General features: G+C 38.4%; 1 long non-coding RNA gene across 2 annotated transcripts; it reads right to left on the bottom strand.

Annotated features, from left to right (window-relative positions):
* Positions 1–3,702: 3,702 nt before the first annotated feature.
* On the bottom strand, positions 3,703–16,479 carry LOC127124860 (uncharacterized). 2 transcript variants are annotated; one of them, XR_007804349.1, is made up of 2 exons: positions 15,670–16,479; positions 3,703–3,988 (listed from the first exon to the last, which is right to left on the bottom strand). It is a non-coding gene; the product is annotated as an uncharacterized LOC127124860 (long non-coding RNA). The 2 variants fall into 2 exon arrangements; XR_007804343.1 differs by lacking the exon at positions 15,670–16,479 and adding an exon at positions 4,120–4,917.
* Positions 16,480–18,597: the final 2,118 nt, after the last annotated feature.

Genomic DNA, 18,597 nt, shown 5'->3' with positions numbered 1-18,597 from the left:
AATTTTCATTCATCTAAATTTTTGTTTTATTTTACAGTGGTCACTGGGTGTTGGTTGCTATGGATCTTTCGAGACTAATAGTATATTATCTCGATTCGTTATCGGGTGATTGGAATAAATATCCGAGTATGAAGAAGACGGTTGACGCGTAAGTGAAATTCCCCTAAATATTCGTGTGTATTTGTATATTTAATTATGTCTGTCAGATTGATCTCAATATACGTTTTTATTTTGTTAGGGCAATAATAAAATTTAGATCGAAAAAGAATTATCGTAATAGGAAGGACATTACCTGGGTCAGAGTTGAGGTATATATTAAGTATCTTATTTTTGCTTAATTATAATAGTGTTTGTTTTTTTGCTTATAATAGTGTTTGTAAGAAATTAACTATATATATATTGTTTGTTTTTCTGTGTAGTGTCCTCAGCAAAATAATTCGGTCGATTGCGGATTTTTTGTATTGAGATTTATGAGAGATATCATTGCGTTGAATCGTATAGACATCCCAAAAATGGTATGGAATAATAACTTAGGGTTTATTTTAATATTATCGGATATTTCATCTAATTTGTTACTAAATCATGAATATGTTTTATTCTCTTAATTGTAGTACTTTGAGGAATACAAATCTTACTCAAGAGCTCATTTGGATGAACTGAAGGATGAATTGTGTCAATTCATTGTTGATCAAAGAATCATATAGCTAGGTTGTATATTGTTGTACATATATGTATGGAATGTTGTTGTTGTATGCTGTTGTTGTATATATGTTGTATATTGTTGTTGTACTTTTACTAAATCATGAATATGTTGTTGTATATTGTTGATCAAAGAATCATATATTAATGTTGTATATATGGAGGATTAATGTTGTATATAAATGGATTCATGTTGTATATATCAATGGATTAATGGTGTATAACATTGGATTAAAGGATGAAATCAATATGAATTTTACACTTTTGCAGCATGCTGTCGCACCTCAAAAAATGAGTGATAATGCGATCCCTCGCGATGGGACGCGGAAAAAAATGTTTTTTCGAAACAGAGTCGCCACCGAACTTTATTTATTCCAATGAAGGAATAGGAAAATATCGAGAAAACCTTTAAAGATAAGAATAATGGTCGTCGCAACCATATTCGGGTTCGGGAGTCGATTACGCAAGGGGAAGGTATTAGCACCCCTTACGTCCGTTGTACTCAACGGGAACCTCTTAGTCTGATTTTGCTATTTGACTGTTAGTTGACTGTTACTTGTTTGCTTCGAGTGATTAGAATTTGATGATTGATATGGAGGAAGACCTCATGAGGGGAAATGGGAGGTTTTTTATTAGTGTGCTCGCCAAGATCTCGCAATCTCGTGCCTACGTATCCCTTATGGTGTAATAAGGAAATCAGAGCAATCGTAGTTCGGGCTACTACGAATATTTGGTGGGTTTGATTTTGATGAACGACTGTGTAGGTCGGTGTTCTAAAGGCTAAACGCTGGCTTGTCTACTCTCGGGGGAGGCTCTAGCACTGGTTTGTTGGGCGCATTAGAAAGGATTGACAGTGTTCTTTTGAAAGGATTTTGGTCACGCGGGGGTGACAGGTTGAATTGATGTGTTTGGGTTTGATTGGTTTCGATCGCTCGGGGGCGAGAAGTTAGGTTTGACGTTTTTGAGATGTTTTTTTTTGAAGAACGACGAAAGGTTGAGCAATGTGGTGTACACCAATCGTCCAATTCTTTCGAGGAATAATAAGGCGTACGCCTTCTATTCCCTTTTTCGTTCGAATTATTATCGAAAGTTTGTTTGTGGATGTTGAATACGCACGGTAGTGAGGCGTACGCCTCCTACTTGCTTATTCAAGGAATAATAAGGCGTACGCCACTTATTCCTTTATCCAAGTTTATTTAACGTGTTTTAGTCGGAAGTCGATAATTTGTGCAATATGGCGTACGCCAATTATCCAAATAATCGAGAGATGGTGAGGCGTACGCCTCCTATCTCTTATCACCCGAGGTTTAAATTGTAAAAGATATGCTTAGTTGTTTGTATGTGATTTGTGAAAATAGTTTGGATTTGAATTGGTAGGTTCGGATTTGTCGATGATTTGAGCTTACTCGATTGTGGTTTTGAATTGATGACGAAGATTCGAGCAATGTGGCGTACGCCAATTATTCGAATGATCGAAAGATAGTGAGGCGTACGCCTCCTATCCTCTTTTCATCTGAAATATGAAATTTAAAAGGATTTGGAGTTTGTAGTTGATTTAGAAGATTTGATTGTGTTTTAAGTTTGATGACGAAGATTCGAGCAATGTGGTGTACGCCAATTATTCGAATAATCGAAAGATAGTGAGGCGTACGGCTCCTATCCTCTTTTCATCTGAAATATAGGATTAAATGTTTGTAGGATTTGTAATTGATTTAGAAAATGAGGTTTGAATGTATATGATTAAGGTTTTAATTGGATGATGATAACTCGAGCAATGTGGCGTACGCCAATTATTCGAATAATCGAAAGATAGTGAGGCGTACGCCTCCTATCCTCTTTTCATCTGGAATATGGAATAAAAAGGATTTGGAATTTGTAGTTGATTTGAAATATTGTGGTTTGAAGTGTTATGGTTAAGGTTTAATCGGGTGACAAGAACTCACGCAATATGGCGTACGCCAATTGTTCAAGTGCTTGAGAAATAGTGAAGCGTACGCTTCCTATCTCCTTTTCATCCCAAGTTATATTTAAAAGAGAAAAATCTTTTAGAAGTTATATTTGATTTGAAAATTGATTTGAAATTGTGTGAATTAAGATTTAATCGGGTGACAAGAACTCGCGCAATATGGCGTACGCCAATTATTCGAGTACTTGAGAAATAGTGAAGCGTACGCTTCCTATCTCCTTTTCATCCTAAGTTTATATTTAAGAGAAAATTCTTTTAGAAGTTGAATGGTTTGGAAAAATGGTTTGAGTTCATGTTTATGAATGAAATGCATTTTTATTTAGTGTATTATTTCATCTACTCGATTAATTAATAACCAAGTAGGTTTCATTGTAAGAAAGCCCAAGAGTAAGCTATGTGAGGTTGATGGCGATGCTAAGAGCAATCGACTTACAAGGGTGTTTAAAAAGGGGCTCGATATTAAATCGAGAATTGTATGATTTGTGCTTTTTGAAATTGGTTTGAATGGATAATGAAATTGAATTGGTTACAATGTGCTCCAAAACCGGTTTGTACATAACGACAATGAAATTGGAATGTCGTATGTGAGATCGAAACGCGGTGAAAATATACAATTAATTTATTGAAACTTTGATGGTATAGCGACATGGATTTGTCGAATCCACGTAAAATTCGATTTAAATCAATGAACTTTAAACGACAATCCAATATTATTCATCATGTTATAATTATCTATTAACTATAGAGATATTTAGAAGCTAACTAAAATTGAAATATTTATAACTTGTAACAGAGTCCTCATTAACTCATTTCACCACATGCAAAGTTCTCACTAGACCACTAGACCATGACATAATGATAATAAAACAATAAGACCCATGTAATTTATTCAATGATATCCTACAGAGTAAAAAAAAAATATTAGTTTATATATTAACTAATTTTATCCTACAAGGTAGCCGAAACTAAATGCTCATCCCTATCATGTGAAACAAAATCCAGTAAATGAAAAAAAAGCTAACAATGACACGGTAATGTTAGTCGACATAACAATGAAAAAAATGGGCTTCTCTTTTAATCATTCCAAACTTCCCACACAACAATTCTTAAGCTCTAATCTAACAAGTGAATAATAAATAATAATATTTCAATCCCTATCTTAATAAAGTAACAAATCAGGCTGCTGCTATTTCAATCTTACGTAAAAAGCTTCGTAAACTCAAACACATCAATGTCGGCATTCCAATGAGGCAATAATAAAGAGAATTTTGCACTTAACAAGCTCATACAGTAAGCTCAAACACAGCCATTTTCCTAATAAACCTTAAACATACAAAAAAAATATATGTCATTTAAGCAACAATTTATGGAAGGCACAACATAATATAGATAAAACAATACGGCACAATCTAAAACTTGGATTCGAATCAAGCCAGTAAACAGAATGAAATTACCGAAAATCAACGAACACTAAATCAGAGACATGATGCAATATGCAGCTGCTTGAATCGAGTCTTTTGGAGGCGTGTTGTTCTTCCTTCGCTGTTTGGGATTTCCTCTCAAAACCGATCTTCTACTCGTGGCCCTCAAGTGCAATTCATAACAGCTTTTCGTGAGTAAAAAAAACAAATCTCCATCACCTTCACCGGATTTTAATCTTCTGCTCGGCAAGGAGGACGATGTATGCCTTAGTATTGATGTATGTTATTTCCGATTTAGGTCGTGGTGATAACTTTAACAGCGTTAGGAGTGGATTGAAGTTGCAGATCCGGCATCGGATCTGTTCATCGGTGATGGATCTCGAAGGACGATTGTGGTCGGCGGAGAAACTATGGTTTTGTGATGGCGATGGAAGAAGTTTGAGTGAGATATTGAGGGTTTCGGAGCGTCGGCGGTTATGGTGGTACGACGGTGGATGAAGGGTTTGGACGGTGGGATACGGCGAGGGTTTGTGAAGCGATGATGATGGGCATGGAGGTGATGTTTGGGAAGCGATGGTTTTGTGAGAATGTAGCGTGAGATTTTTCTGAGGGATTTGTGAATGATTTTGTGTGTTGTTAGATGGAGAGAGGATGTGAGCTATTTTTGGGAGTGTGAGTTTTTGATGAGAGAGTGAAGACAGATTTTTGTAGAGGGAGATGTGAGTGGATGGTTGTTATTGACGTGTGAGAGAGGATATGAGCTGGGGATTTTTCAGAGTTTGTTGGGAGTGGAATTAGTAGTGGAGAGAGTCTGTTGGGAGTGGAGCAGGGAATGAGATAGTGGTTTTTTTTGTTTTTTAGTGGATTGGAATCCAATGTAATATATATATATATATTTTATAATTATTATTTACTTGAATAAAACATAAACTTACTAATAATTAAATCTAAACTAACTACTATTTAAAAATTAACTATTATTAAAACCTAACCAAAATCTAATTAAATAACTAATGCTTAAAACTAACTAAAAAATTGAATATTTGACCAATTAAAAAATAGGAATCGAGTACCAATTTTATTCGGAAAATTAAGCCAGTCACACTAAAATTGCCAGCAAAGAAACCAACTTATTAAAAATACAGTCTTTCCTTCGATTCAACCGACTTTTTCTGTATTCTCAAGTAGATTCGTTCCGACTGACATTTCAGGCATTTATTCATGATACAATGTATGTAATGGTATGCATATGATGCAAAAATCGAAATGAAACTAATTCTACTAGAAATTAAAAAAACCGGACAAAATTGGGGTACGACAGCTGCCCCTATTTAATTATCTTGAACTAGAAGGTAAAAATGACAATGGTCATCATACATTCGTGGTGGAAGGTAATTAAATACGAAAGGATCCAAATTTTGTCCTTTGAAATGCAATGCAGATGAAAATGCAATGGATGCCAAGGTAGTAGGGGTAGGATGTTCGATCAATGCCAACCCTCGAGTCAACATTCAAATCTGGCACAGGTTGTTATTGTTGTAAAGACAAATGTGGGACCAGTTTTCTGACACCAAAAGGATGACAGAGATTAATTGCCATCACCAAAAGGATGATAGTAATTCACCACGATTGTCAGGATTGTCATCACCAAAAGGATGATGGATAAACCAAGCTTTAACAGTAGTCATCACCAAAAGGATAATTGTTACAGTGGGTACAACAAAGATCGCCATCACCAAAAGGGTGATGGTAAGATCAACGACAAATCTCGCTATCACCAAAAGTATGAAAGCTGGACACAATCCAAAGATTCCCATCACCAGAAGGATGATGTTCATTCTGGTAAAGTTTCCTATTATTGAGAGTATAGTATCAAGGCTATCACCAAAAGGATGATAGTTGACTCACAAACTTCAAAGATCACCGTCACCAAAAGGATGAAGGTAGGATTCAACAACAAAACTTGTTATCACCAAAAGGATGATAATAAGTCAGATAACTTCAATGATCACCATCACCAAAAGGATGAAGGTATAGTCACACAACAAACTTGTTATCTACAAAAGGATGATAATAAGTCAACACAATCACCATCACCAAAAGGATGAAGGTATAATTAAAAGACACAACTTGTTATCGCCAAAAGGACGATAACAAGCACACACGCAATTGATCACCATCACCGAAAGGATGAGGGTAAGATCAAAACACAAACTTGTTATCACCAAAAGGATGATAATCACCATCACCAAAAGGATGAAGGTATAATTAAAAGATAAAACTTGTTACCACCAAAAGGATGATAATAAGCACACAACGCAATTGATCACCGTCACCAAAAGGACGAAGGTATTGTTAAAAGACACAACTTGTTACCACCAAAAGGATGATAATAAGCACACACGCAATTGATCACCATCACCAAAATGATGAAGGTAGGATCAAGATAAAACTTGTTATCACCAAAAGGATGATAATAAGTCATACAACTCAAAGGATCCCCATCACCAAAAGGATGATAGTAAGATCGACACAAAACCTCGTTATCACCAAAAGGATGATAATAAGTCAACAATCACCAATCACCAAAAGGATGAAGGCATAATCGAAAGACAAAGCTTGTTATCGCCAAAAGGACGATAATAAGCACACAACGCAATTGATCACCATCACCAAAAGGATGAAGGTAGGACCAAGACAAAAACTTGTTATCACCAAAAGGATGATAAGAAGCACAAACGCAATTGATCACCATCACCAAAAGGATGAGGGTAAGATCAAAACACAAAATTGTTATCACCAAAAGGATGATAATAATTCAACAATCACCATCACCAAAAGGATGAAGGTATTGTCGAACGACAAAACTTGTTACCACCAAAAGGATGATAATAAGTCAATAGTCACCATCACCAAAAGGATGAAGGTACTACAAACAACAGAACTCGTTATCACCAAAAGGATGATAATGAATCCACAATCACCATCACCAAAAGGATGAAGGTGAGATCATAACTTCAAAACTTGTTATCACCAAAAGGATGATAATAAGTTATAATAACTTCAAATATTACTGACACCAAAAGGATGACAGTGGGGTTGGACTTTTCAAATGTCACCATCACCAAAAGGATGATAGCTTAAACCAAACTCCATAACCTCTATCACCAAAAGGATGATATTAGATTGAGCTGGACGTCATCACCAAAAGGATGATGATTGAACCAAAACTTCAAGGATCTTCGACACCAAAAGGATGACAGTAAGATCACAAATGTCAAGAATTTACCATTACCAAAAGGATAACGGTTATCGCAAACAGGGTGATGATCAATATAATTCTTCAAAGGATTTTCACCAAAAGGATGATAGCGAGAAAAATATTGGAAAAATAAGGCTACTGACAAAGTTCAATAAACCTGATTTGCTGGGTAATGGAACATTGCTGGATGAGACTTGCTTGGGGTATCCATCAACAAAAGGTTGCAAAATAATATTCTCTGGTGAGATGTAGTGTCCATCAACAAAAGGTTATGGGAAACGACTTGTTAAGGGACGCTCAATGCGAAACAAGGTAAGTGTTTGGAGAAACATTATTTGATTTAGCTGAGGATAATGTCTTATCAACAAAAGGTTGAAGGATGTAACTCGATGGGGAACGCCCTATGGTAGGGTAGGAACTCACTCAAAAGAAGTGACAATGACTCGACTGAGGATTGGCCTGGATGCCTACGACTAAACCTTGGATTTTGATTCGTGCTATATGCATAAATGTTATGCATGTGTTATGTAATGAGGTGACGCATGTGATGCATGTGATGCATATTTGAATGCAAAGAATGACTGGCTTGTTTGGGATTGGCCCCCCTTTCAAAGGCGATGTATTTTCTGGAAACCAGTGCTGGTTGTATTAGTTTTTGTGTGTGTTCCAGCAAGATGGGCTTTGTTTTTTTTGGTAATTATCAATGTGGATTGGACTGTTGGTTGGCGGAAGGATCCGACTTCCCGACACTCGGTAGTTGATGATGTGATGAACACGCAATGGATGCGGATACTCTTGGTGCCCCAAGTTTGATCTCTTGCTGATATATTATGTATTTGTCTTTGAGAAGATCTCAGTTCTTCTTCTGAAGGTGTTTGGCCAGCCTGTAACTGAGCATAGCGACGTGATCAACGCATGTTGGTTATGCCTTTGATGTGCCCTAAGGATTCTTATCAACATATGATGTTGTACTGGTATGAACCTTTGACATTTTGGTTATGAATTCAAGTAGTCGCTAATGTCTGACGCAATCTGCTTGACTGACTTGAAGTTATGAAGGGAATTTGCCCCTTGCAACTTGTCTTGCCCCTGACTGTAGGGTGTTCAAAGGAATTCTCCTTGAAAGGGAACTTTAGGAGTGACTATTCGATGACGTGGTCTGAGTTTGTTTCCTCAGCTCTTGAATCTTGCAATGGTCTGCCCCTGATTAGCCTTTGGGGAACTTGCCCCAGATGGGCTGAGTACTAAAGTGCTTTTCCTCCCTGATCAACCGATGCTTGGAGATTTTCTTTATACTGATCAAAAGATGCCATGCCCCTGATTTATGAGATGGTCTCGATTCGTGTCAGCACCAACGATAAAGTGCCTCTTGAATTGCCCCTTGTTGGAATTTTCTCGATGTCAAGTACTGACTGACAATTAAGAATTGTTATCCAAGAAATGGTGATGTTAATGCAACAGTTATGCAAGTTTTGAAAAACAATCATTCACTCGGGAGTGTTGTGGTAGTGTGTGGCGAGTGGATCATGTGTCCAATCGCGGTGCTGATTTAGCTAGTGTGTGAATGATGTAGTGAGAAGAGATTTAGCAAATATTTGGGAGTCAGTTTACTCAACCTTGTTGTAGTATGCTTTCAGAATAAACCCTACTTCAATTAGGTCTTTTGAGGGTTGTAATGTGGCTTGGTTCATGGTCATTGAAACAAAAGGATATAAGGCTCAAAGTTTATTTTAACCCACCCCTTCTTCATGATGATCTCCAATCCTACGTTCAGTTAATTCGGCACACACTTACTTTTGCGGGCGTAAGGATAAAGATGGTGATTCAAGGTTTCTTGGAATGGCAGCCACCTTATTTCGTTTTTTGGATGTCGGTGACCCTTTGATTTTGGTGTGATGGTCACTGAATCTTGTTTTGTTTTGTTGGAGACTTTCATTGTCTCTTTCGGTTTTTGTTTTGATCCCTAACTTTTGCATGGACCGCTTTGTTTGAAGCTTTAATCCATCGGGATTGCCCCTGTTTTTGCCTAAGTCTCCTTTCAGGGTGGTGGACTTAGCGGGCTCTTTTTTTGATTTTTTTTTGAAAATTATGACTGCCAAGTCATTTGAAGAACAACCAACATAAAATTTGGGTTTGTATGGTTCCTTCGACACTTCAGGATGTGTGTGAAGAATATCATGTGGTTGATCTTTGTATGAGATATTTCATCTTTGTAATTCGAATATGTAGTCAGATCAACTGAACACTACCCTGCCCCAGGTTAAGCGTAAGGGTTTGTAGATCCGAAAGAAACTCCTACTTCTAGGCTCGAAGTGGTTGACTAGGGATTAACTCCTTATCTCTCCAGTGTTTGGGGATTTGAAACAATGCTTGTACATCATCAGCATGGTTTTATCCGAAAGCATACGATTATCAATTATGAGTATTTTGTTTTTCGTCATCCTCCTTCCAACATTTACTAATAATAGTGTGATGAAAGAAAGTGAGGTGGAAAAGTATGTGTTTGTGATTTGAAAATGTGATAATATGAGTGAATATGAAAGATTGATTCAAAGCATGCATAATCATCCCATTAATAAGACCAGATAAAAACAACATTGTTCAAAGCATACAGTACTTAAACAAATAAGATCAAATTACAAGAATGCAAAATTGTAAAAATGGCATCAGGATTGCCTTCATTCAAAGCAACAGACTTCATCTCTTGATTCTGCTGGTTCAGACTGGTGAGGAACTATATCTTCGAGCTTCACTCGACTCTGCATGCGCTGGCATGGGGTTTGTTGCGACATTTGGCCTCACTGGCGTGAATGTAAGTGCCTTACTATCAACCAAGTCCTGGACCTTGTGCTTGAAAGCCTTACAGTTCTCTATTGTATGCCCTGGGGCACCCATGTGATACTCACAGTGAGCATTGGCATCGTAGCCTGGAGGGTAAGGTGGAGTTGCAGGTGTTATCTCCTTCAGAACAACCGATCCATCCTTTAGTAGGTAGGGAAGGATCTTGCTGTATGACACTGGCAGAGGATCAAAATGTCTTTCTGGCCTCCTTGCCCTCTGCTGATTAGGTTGACGTGGTTGTGGAGCACGTTGCTGTTGATTTTGATGTGGCTGCTGGTAAGCCGGCTGTTGATAAGGCTGTTGATATTGTTGTTGATGGGGTCGCTGATATGGTGGCTGATATGGCGTCGGGATGACAGCAGCAACCTGATCGTAAGGCATAGGAGCATATGGAGTTGCCCTATATCCTCCTCCTTTCATTACAGCATTGGTCTGACCTTCTGGCTTCTTTGGGAGGTTGGGATAGGTTTTCTTAATCCCACTTGAAGCATTGGCAGCACAAGGTAGTTTTCCCTTCTTGATTTGGCTTTCAATTCGTTCTCCCACGGAGACAACCTCAGCAAAAGTTGGGAAACTGGATCCTACCATTTTCTCCATGTACTGGGTGTGTAGGGTTCCCATAAACATATCAATCAGCTCTTTATCAAGAAGAGGAGGTTGGACACGAGCTGCAAGCTCTCTCCACCGCTGAGCGTATTCCTTGAATGACTCATTGTTGCGTTGAGTCATGTCTTGCAGTTGGGTGCGGTTGGGTGCTAGATCAGTATTGTACTGATAATGCCTTAGGAATGCTTCAGCGAGGTCTCTCCATGATTGGACATGTCCTCTCTCCAGTTGCATGTACCACTCCAAGGATGCCCCACTAAGGCTATCTTGGAAGTAATGAATCAGGAGTTGATCATTACCGATGTGGGCAGCCATCTTGCGGCAGTAAGCTCTGAGGTGAGTTCTCGGGAAGCTGATTCCCTTGTATTTGTCAAAGTCGGGGACTTTGAATTTTTGTGGAATCACGAGTCCTGGCACCAGGCACATATCAACGGCGTCCAAACCGGGAGTAGTGTGAACCTCCAAAGATTTAAACTTTTCCTCCAAAGCATGGAGTCTATCAACAGCTGGGTCTGAGAGACCTCCAACAGCAGGTTTGGCGGGTTGTGGCATGAAGAAGGCATCATATGGATCTTCATCACCCATCATGGATCCATGGCGAGCAGATGTAGCAGAGTGCTCATGGGGGTTCATGTTGACCATGGGAACAGGAATAGGGATGGGTCCTTCTCTAGGTTGATTAGGGTTACCATCAAGGTTAGTTACTCCAGGGATGCTAAGTGATGGAGATCCAAACTCGGCAGCAACTTTCCTGGCTTCGGCGCTAGTCTCAGCATCCTTCTCCTTTTGGGCCAAGAGTAACATGGTTTCCAGCAAGCGATCCATCTTTGCCTGCATGGAGTCAATGTCGGTCCTCATCGAAACTTGGTTGGCTTCAAGCTGTTCGAGTGTCATCTTGTAATTACGGCGTGTCTCGTACCGGTGTCGAGTAGTCAGCGTTTACTGGACAAAGGGTAGAACATGGTGTAAGCTTTTGTTTCTGGAAGATGAAATGCAATGCATGTTTATGATATGCAAATGCATGAAATTGCCAGTTTTTTTTTGCAAAGGAATACAGACTCAAAATTATTCACACGTCGGGTATGTCAGGATAACAGGAAGAAGTACAGGTTTCTCTGATTACTAGAAATTCCCAAGGGTAGGTTCTAAAGTTATGTTTTCAAGGAAGGAACTTAGACTCATGGATCAAGTTCAAAACTTCCTCGCAATGGTGGGCTAGCCACATCGTGATGGGAGTTCTGAAATGATCTAATCTAAGTGGGATTCTCGTATTGTACGAACAGGGTGTACACCCTTCGGTTCAATACTACATAATCACCGATTATGAAAACAAAACTTGGTTTTAAGGCGAGGTCCCTAGAGTCACGGATCGTGTTTAGAACCTCCACCGCAATGATGGGCTAGCCATATTGTGATGGGAACTCCAAACAGATCTACTCCAGGTGGAGTCTTCGTATTGTCCCAATAGGCGTACGCCCCTCAGTTCAATACTACACAACTCCGGGTTCTAAGTTTTTCTCGAAGCTCGGGTATGGAGCTTATCTCACAGCAAACATCAAGCCCCACATTATAGTATCAAAATAAAATACATATAACACAAGCAATCAGAAAAGAATACAGAGATAAACATGGAAAGAAAGGATGTCTTTCAACAGTCATAGCAAAATCAGACTAAGCTAGGCTAGACTCTCTATTGCTTGGAGCGGTCTCCCCAGCAGAGTCGCCAGTCTGTCGCACCTCAAAAAATGAGTGATAATGCGATCCCTCGCGATGGGACGCGGAAAAAAATGTTTTTTCGAAACAGAGTCGCCGCCGAACTTTATTTATTCCAATGAAGGAATAGGAAAATATCGAGAAAACCTTTAAAGATAAGAATAATGGTCGTCGTAACCATATTCGGGTTCGGGAGTCGATTACGCAAGGGGAAGGTATTAGCACCCCTTACGTCCGTTGTACTCAACGGGAACCTCTTAGTCTGATTTTGCTATTTGACTGTTAGTTGATTGTTACTTGTTTGCTTCGAGTGATTAGAATTTGATGATTGATATGGAGGAAGACCTCATGAGGGGAAATGGGAGGTTTTTTATTAGTGTGCTCGCCAAGATCTCGCAATCTCGTGCCTACGTATCCCTTATGGTGTAATAAGGAAATCAGAGCAATCGTAGTTCGGGCTACTACGAATATTTGGTGGGTTTGATTTTGATGAACGACTGTGTAGGTCGGCGTTCTAAAGGCTAAACGCTGGCTTGTCTACTCTCGGGGGAGGCTCTAGCACTGGTTTGTTGGGCGCATTAGAAAGGATTGACAGTGTTCTTTTGAAAGGATTTTGGTCACGCGGGGGTGACAGGTTGAATTGATGTGTTTGGGTTTGATTGGTTTCGATCGCTCGGGGGCGAGAAGTTAGGTTTGACGTTTTTGAGATGTTTTTTTTTGAAGAACGACGAAAGGTTGAGCAATGTGGTGTACACCAATCGTCTAATTCTTTCGAGGAATAATAAGGCGTACGCCTTCTATTCCCTTTTTCGTTCGAATTATTATCGAAAGTTTGTTTGTGGATGTTGAATACGCACGGTAGTGAGGCGTACGCCTCCTACTTGCTTATTCAAGGAATAATAAGGCGTACGCCACTTATTCCTTTATCCAAGTTTATTTAACGTGTTTTAGTCGGAAGTCGATAACTTGTGCAATATGGCGTACGCCAATTATCCAAATAATCGAGAGATGGTGAGGCGTACGCCTCCTATCTCTTATAACCCGAGGTTTAAATTGTAAAAGATATGCTTAGATGTTTGTATGTGATTTGTGAAAATAGTTTGGATTTGAATTGGTAGGTTCGGATTTGTCGATGATTTGAGCTTACTCGATTGTGGTTTTGAATTGATGACGAAGATTCGAGCAATGTGGCGTACGCCAATTATTCGAATGATCGAAAGATAGTGAGGCGTACGCCTCCTATCCTCTTTTCATCTGAAATATGAAATTTAAAAGGATTTGGAGTTTGTAGTTGATTTAGAATATTTGATTGTGTTTTAAGTTTGATGACGAAGATTCGAGCAATGTGGCATACGCCAATTATTCGAATAATCGAAAGATAGTGAGGCGTACGCCTCCTATCCTCTTTTCATCTGAAATATAGGATTAAATGTTTGTAGGATTTGTAATTGATTTAGAAAATGAGGTTTGAATGTATATGATTAAGGTTTTAATTGGATGACGATAACTCGAGCAATGTGGCGTACGCCAATTATTCGAATAATCGAAAGATAGTGAGGCGTACGCCTCCTATCCTCTTTTCATCTGGAATATGGAATAAAAAGGATTTGGAATTTGTAGTTGATTTGAAATATTGTGGTTTGAAGTGTTATGGTTAAGGTTTAATCGGGTGACAAGAACTCACGCAATATGGCGTACGCCAATTGTTCAAGTGCTTGAGAAATAGTGAAGCGTACGCTTCCTATCTCCTTTTCATCCCAAGTTATATTTAAAAGAGAAAAATCTTTTAGAAGTTATATTTGATTTGAAAATTGATTTGAAATTGTGTGAATTAAGATTTAATCGGGTGACAAGAACTCGCGCAATATGGCGTACGCCAATTATTCGAGTACTTGAGAAATAGTGAAGTGTACGCTTCCTATCTCCTTTTCATCCTAAGTTTATATTTAAGAGAAAATTCTTTTAGAAGTTGAATGGTTTGGAAAAATGGTTTGAGTTCATGTTTATGAATGAAATGCATTTTTATTTAGTGTATTATTTCATCTACTCGATTAATTAATAACCAAGTAGGTTTCATTGTAAGAAAGCCCAAGAGTAAGCTATGTGAGGTTGATGGCGATGCTAAGAGCAATCGACTTACAAGGGTGTTTAAAAAGGGGCTCGATATTAAATCGAGAATTGTATGATTTGTGCTTTTTGAAATTGGTTTGAATGGATAATGAAATTGAATTGGTTACAATGTGCTCCAAAACCGGTTTGTACATAACGACAATGAAATTGGAATGTCGTATGTGAGATCGAAACGCGGTGAAAATATACAATTAATTTATTGAAACTTTGATGGTATAGCGACATGGATTTGTCGAATCCACGTAAAATTCGATTTAAATCAATGAACTTTAAACGACAATCCAATATTATTCATCATGTTATAATTATCTATTAACTATAGAGATATTTAGAAGCTAACTAAAATTGAAATATTTATAACTTGTAACAGAGTCCTCATTAACTCATTTCACCACATGCAAAGTTCTCACTAGACCACTAGACCATGACATAATGATAATAAAACAATAAGACCCATGTAATTTATTCAATGATATCCTACAGAGTAAAAAAAAAATATTAGTTTATATATTAACTAATTTTATCCTACAAGGTAGCCGAAACTAAATGCTCATCCCTATCATGTGAAACAAAATCCAGTAAATGAAAAAAAAGCTAACAATGACACGGTAATGTTAGTCGACATAACAATGAAAAAAATGGGCTTCTCTTTTAGTCATTCCAAACTTCCCACACAACAATTCTTAAGCTCTAATCTAACAAGTGAATAATAAATAATAATATTTCAATCCCTATCTTAATAAAGTAACAAATCAGGCTGCTGCTATTTCAATCTTACGTAAAAAGCTTCGTAAACTCAAACACATCAATGTCGGCATTCCAATGAGGCAATAATAAAGAGAATTTTGCACTTAACAAGCTCATACAGTAAGCTCAAACACAGCCATTTTCCTAATAAACCTTAAACATACAAAAAAAATATATGTCATTTAAGCAACAATTTGTGGAAGGCACAACATAATATAGATAAAACAATACGGCACAATCTAAAACTTGGATTCGAATCAAGTCAGTAAACAGAATGAAATTACCGAAAATCAACGAACACTAAATCAGAGACATGATGCAATATGCAGCTGCTTGAATCGAGTCTTTTGGAGGCGTGTTGTTCTTCCTTCGCTGTTTGGGATTTCCTCTCAAAACCGATCTTCTACTCGTGGCCCTCAAGTGCAATTCATAACAGCTTTTCGTGAGTAAAAAAAACAAATCTCCATCACCTTCACCGGATTTTAATCTTCTGCTCGGCAAGGAGGACGATGTATGCCTTAGTATTGATGTATGTTATTTCCGATTTAGGTCGTGGTGATAACTTTAACAGCGTTAGGAGTGGATTGAAGTTGCAGATCCGGCATCGGATCTGTTCATCGGTGATGGATCTCGAAGGACGATTGTGGTCGGCGGAGAAACTATGGTTTTGTGATGGCGATGGAAGAAGTTTGAGTGAGATATTGAGGGTTTCGGAGCGTCGGCGGTTATGGTGGTACGACGGTGGATGAAGGGTTTGGACGGTGGGATACGGCGAGGGTTTGTGAAGCGATGATGATGGGCATGGAGGTGATGTTTGGGAAGCGATGGTTTTGTGAGAATGTAGCGTGAGATTTTTCTGAGGGATTTGTGAATGATTTTGTGTGTTGTTAGATGGAGAGAGGATGTGAGCTATTTTTGGGAGTGTGAGTTTTTGATGAGAGAGTGAAGACAGATTTTTGTAGAGGGAGATGTGAGTGGATGGTTGTTATTGACGTGTGAGAGAGGATATGAGTTGGGGATTTTTCAGAGTTTGTTGGGAGTGGAATTAGTAGTGGAGAGAGTCTGTTGGGAGTGGAGCAGGGAATGAGATAGTGGTTTTTTTTGTTTTTTAGTGGATTGGAATCCAATGTAATATATATATATATATATTTTATAATTATTATTTACTTGAATAAAACATAAACTTACTAACAATTAAATCTAAACTAACTACTATTTAAAAATTAACTATTATTAAAACCTAACCAAAATCTAATTAAATAACTAATGCTTAAAACTAACTAAAAAATTGAATATTTGACCAATTAAAAAATAGAAATCGAGTACCAATTTTATTCGGAAAATTAAGCCAGACACACTAAAATTGCCAGCAAAGAAACCAACTTATTAAAAATACAGTCTTTCCTTCGATTCAACCGACTTTTTCTGTATTCTCAAGTAGATTCGTTCCGACTGACATTTCAGGCATTTATTCATGATACAATGTATGTAATGGTATGCATATGATGCAAAAATCGAAATGAAACTAATTCTACTAGAAATTAAAAAAACCGGACAAAATTGGGGTACGACACATGCGAACAGGTTACCAATTAAATATCCACTGTTTTTCAAACAAATTTTTTTAAAATAACTAACACTTTAGAGGGCGCTTTGTCCAGAAAGCGCCCTCTAAACACTTTACATTGACAACTTTAGAGGGCGCTTTTTCCTGAAAGCGCCCTCTAAACACTTTACATTGACAACTTTAGAGGGCGCTTTTTCCTGAAAGCGCCCTCTAAACACTTTACATTGACAACTTTAGATGGCGCTTTTTCCAGAAAGCGCCCTCTAAGGTGTCCCTTTATGGACCACTCCAGAGGGCGCTTTTTTCTGAAAGCGCACTATAATGTGGCAACTTTAGACAGCGCTTTCTCCAGGAAAACAAAGCGCTGTCTTTACCTATGCCAGCGCCACTTTAGAGGGCGCTTAAAAGCGCTATTATAGGCCAAAATAAGCGTCCTCTTTTCCCTTATTTGGCGTAGTGTGAACACCGGTATAAGGGTGAAAGAACAACATGCTCGGGAAGAATGAATATCTAAGACTGGTATAAGGGTGAAAGACATCAATCATCCAAACCATCTGAGGAGGATCTGCAAAAGGTGTATCTCAACTCAGGAAAATCTGACTCCACAGGGGACCAAAGTCATAATAGGGAGCAAAGGAAGGAACACCAGGGATACCAGTTACTGGGCATATAATAGGTGACCAACCAAAGTGTGAATTGAGGAATATTCCCAAAACACTCATCATCCAAAAAGAGGGTAAAAAGCAAACTCGATTAAGGGATGGACATTCGATTCCAAAACAGCGATATGAATCTTACTCGACTGGGGAAGGACAAAAGGCTTCGACCAAGGAGCGCGTGAGATATATTATCTATTACCGTCGGAACGTAGATAATACACTCGCATGGAAGATTATCCACAACCAGTTACTGGATTAATAAAGGATAAATCGACCGACAGAGAAAGACATCGGGACACCAATACTAGGTATATAATGATGACCAATCAAAGGGGAGCAACAAACATTACCGGCAACCGGTAGCTGATGACTTGCTGGGGATAAAATTGCTTAATCAGAACAATTATCCAAAAGAATGAGGGAATATCAATACCGAATATTGGATAATGATAACCGTCAAGGAGGGGATTACATCTACCGGATACTAGGTAGAAAACCACGGAAGAGTAACCGTCATCAACTAGGATGAACAACAAGTTAACTCTGCAAAGGGGCGAAAATAGGGTTTACAACTACCGGTATAAGGGTAGAAAACCACAAACTCCGCCGAGGATAAGGTGAATAATTATTGTTTAGTGAGCAATTATTCATTTATACCATGGGGAGGCACAAGAAACAGTCACAAGAGGCCAATTTAGGATCAAACCAAAGAGGCAAACTGAATCAAGACTCGTCCTAATGAGGATATAACTCAATAGGGGAACCCATCCCAATATATGTGTTGGGAGGAAGCAAAAACAACCGTCGTCCATGAGGATATAACTCAGTAGGGAATGCGGAAGGAAAGATAAACACTTTCTGCTTAAGGGGCTGACTCTATATTGAGAGATGAGACACCGACATCTGCTTAGGAAATGTATTACCACCTAGTAGAGAATAACAAACAAAAGATATATGGCAAAAATGCAATATGAATATCCAAATGT

The sequence above is a fragment of the Lathyrus oleraceus genome, chromosome 1 (assembly GCF_024323335.1).
Source record: "Lathyrus oleraceus cultivar Zhongwan6 chromosome 1, CAAS_Psat_ZW6_1.0, whole genome shotgun sequence".
NCBI lineage: Eukaryota > Viridiplantae > Streptophyta > Magnoliopsida > Fabales > Fabaceae > Lathyrus > Lathyrus oleraceus.
The sequence above is the reverse complement of the archived record's forward strand: the minus strand, read 5'-3'. Positions and strand labels throughout refer to the sequence as shown.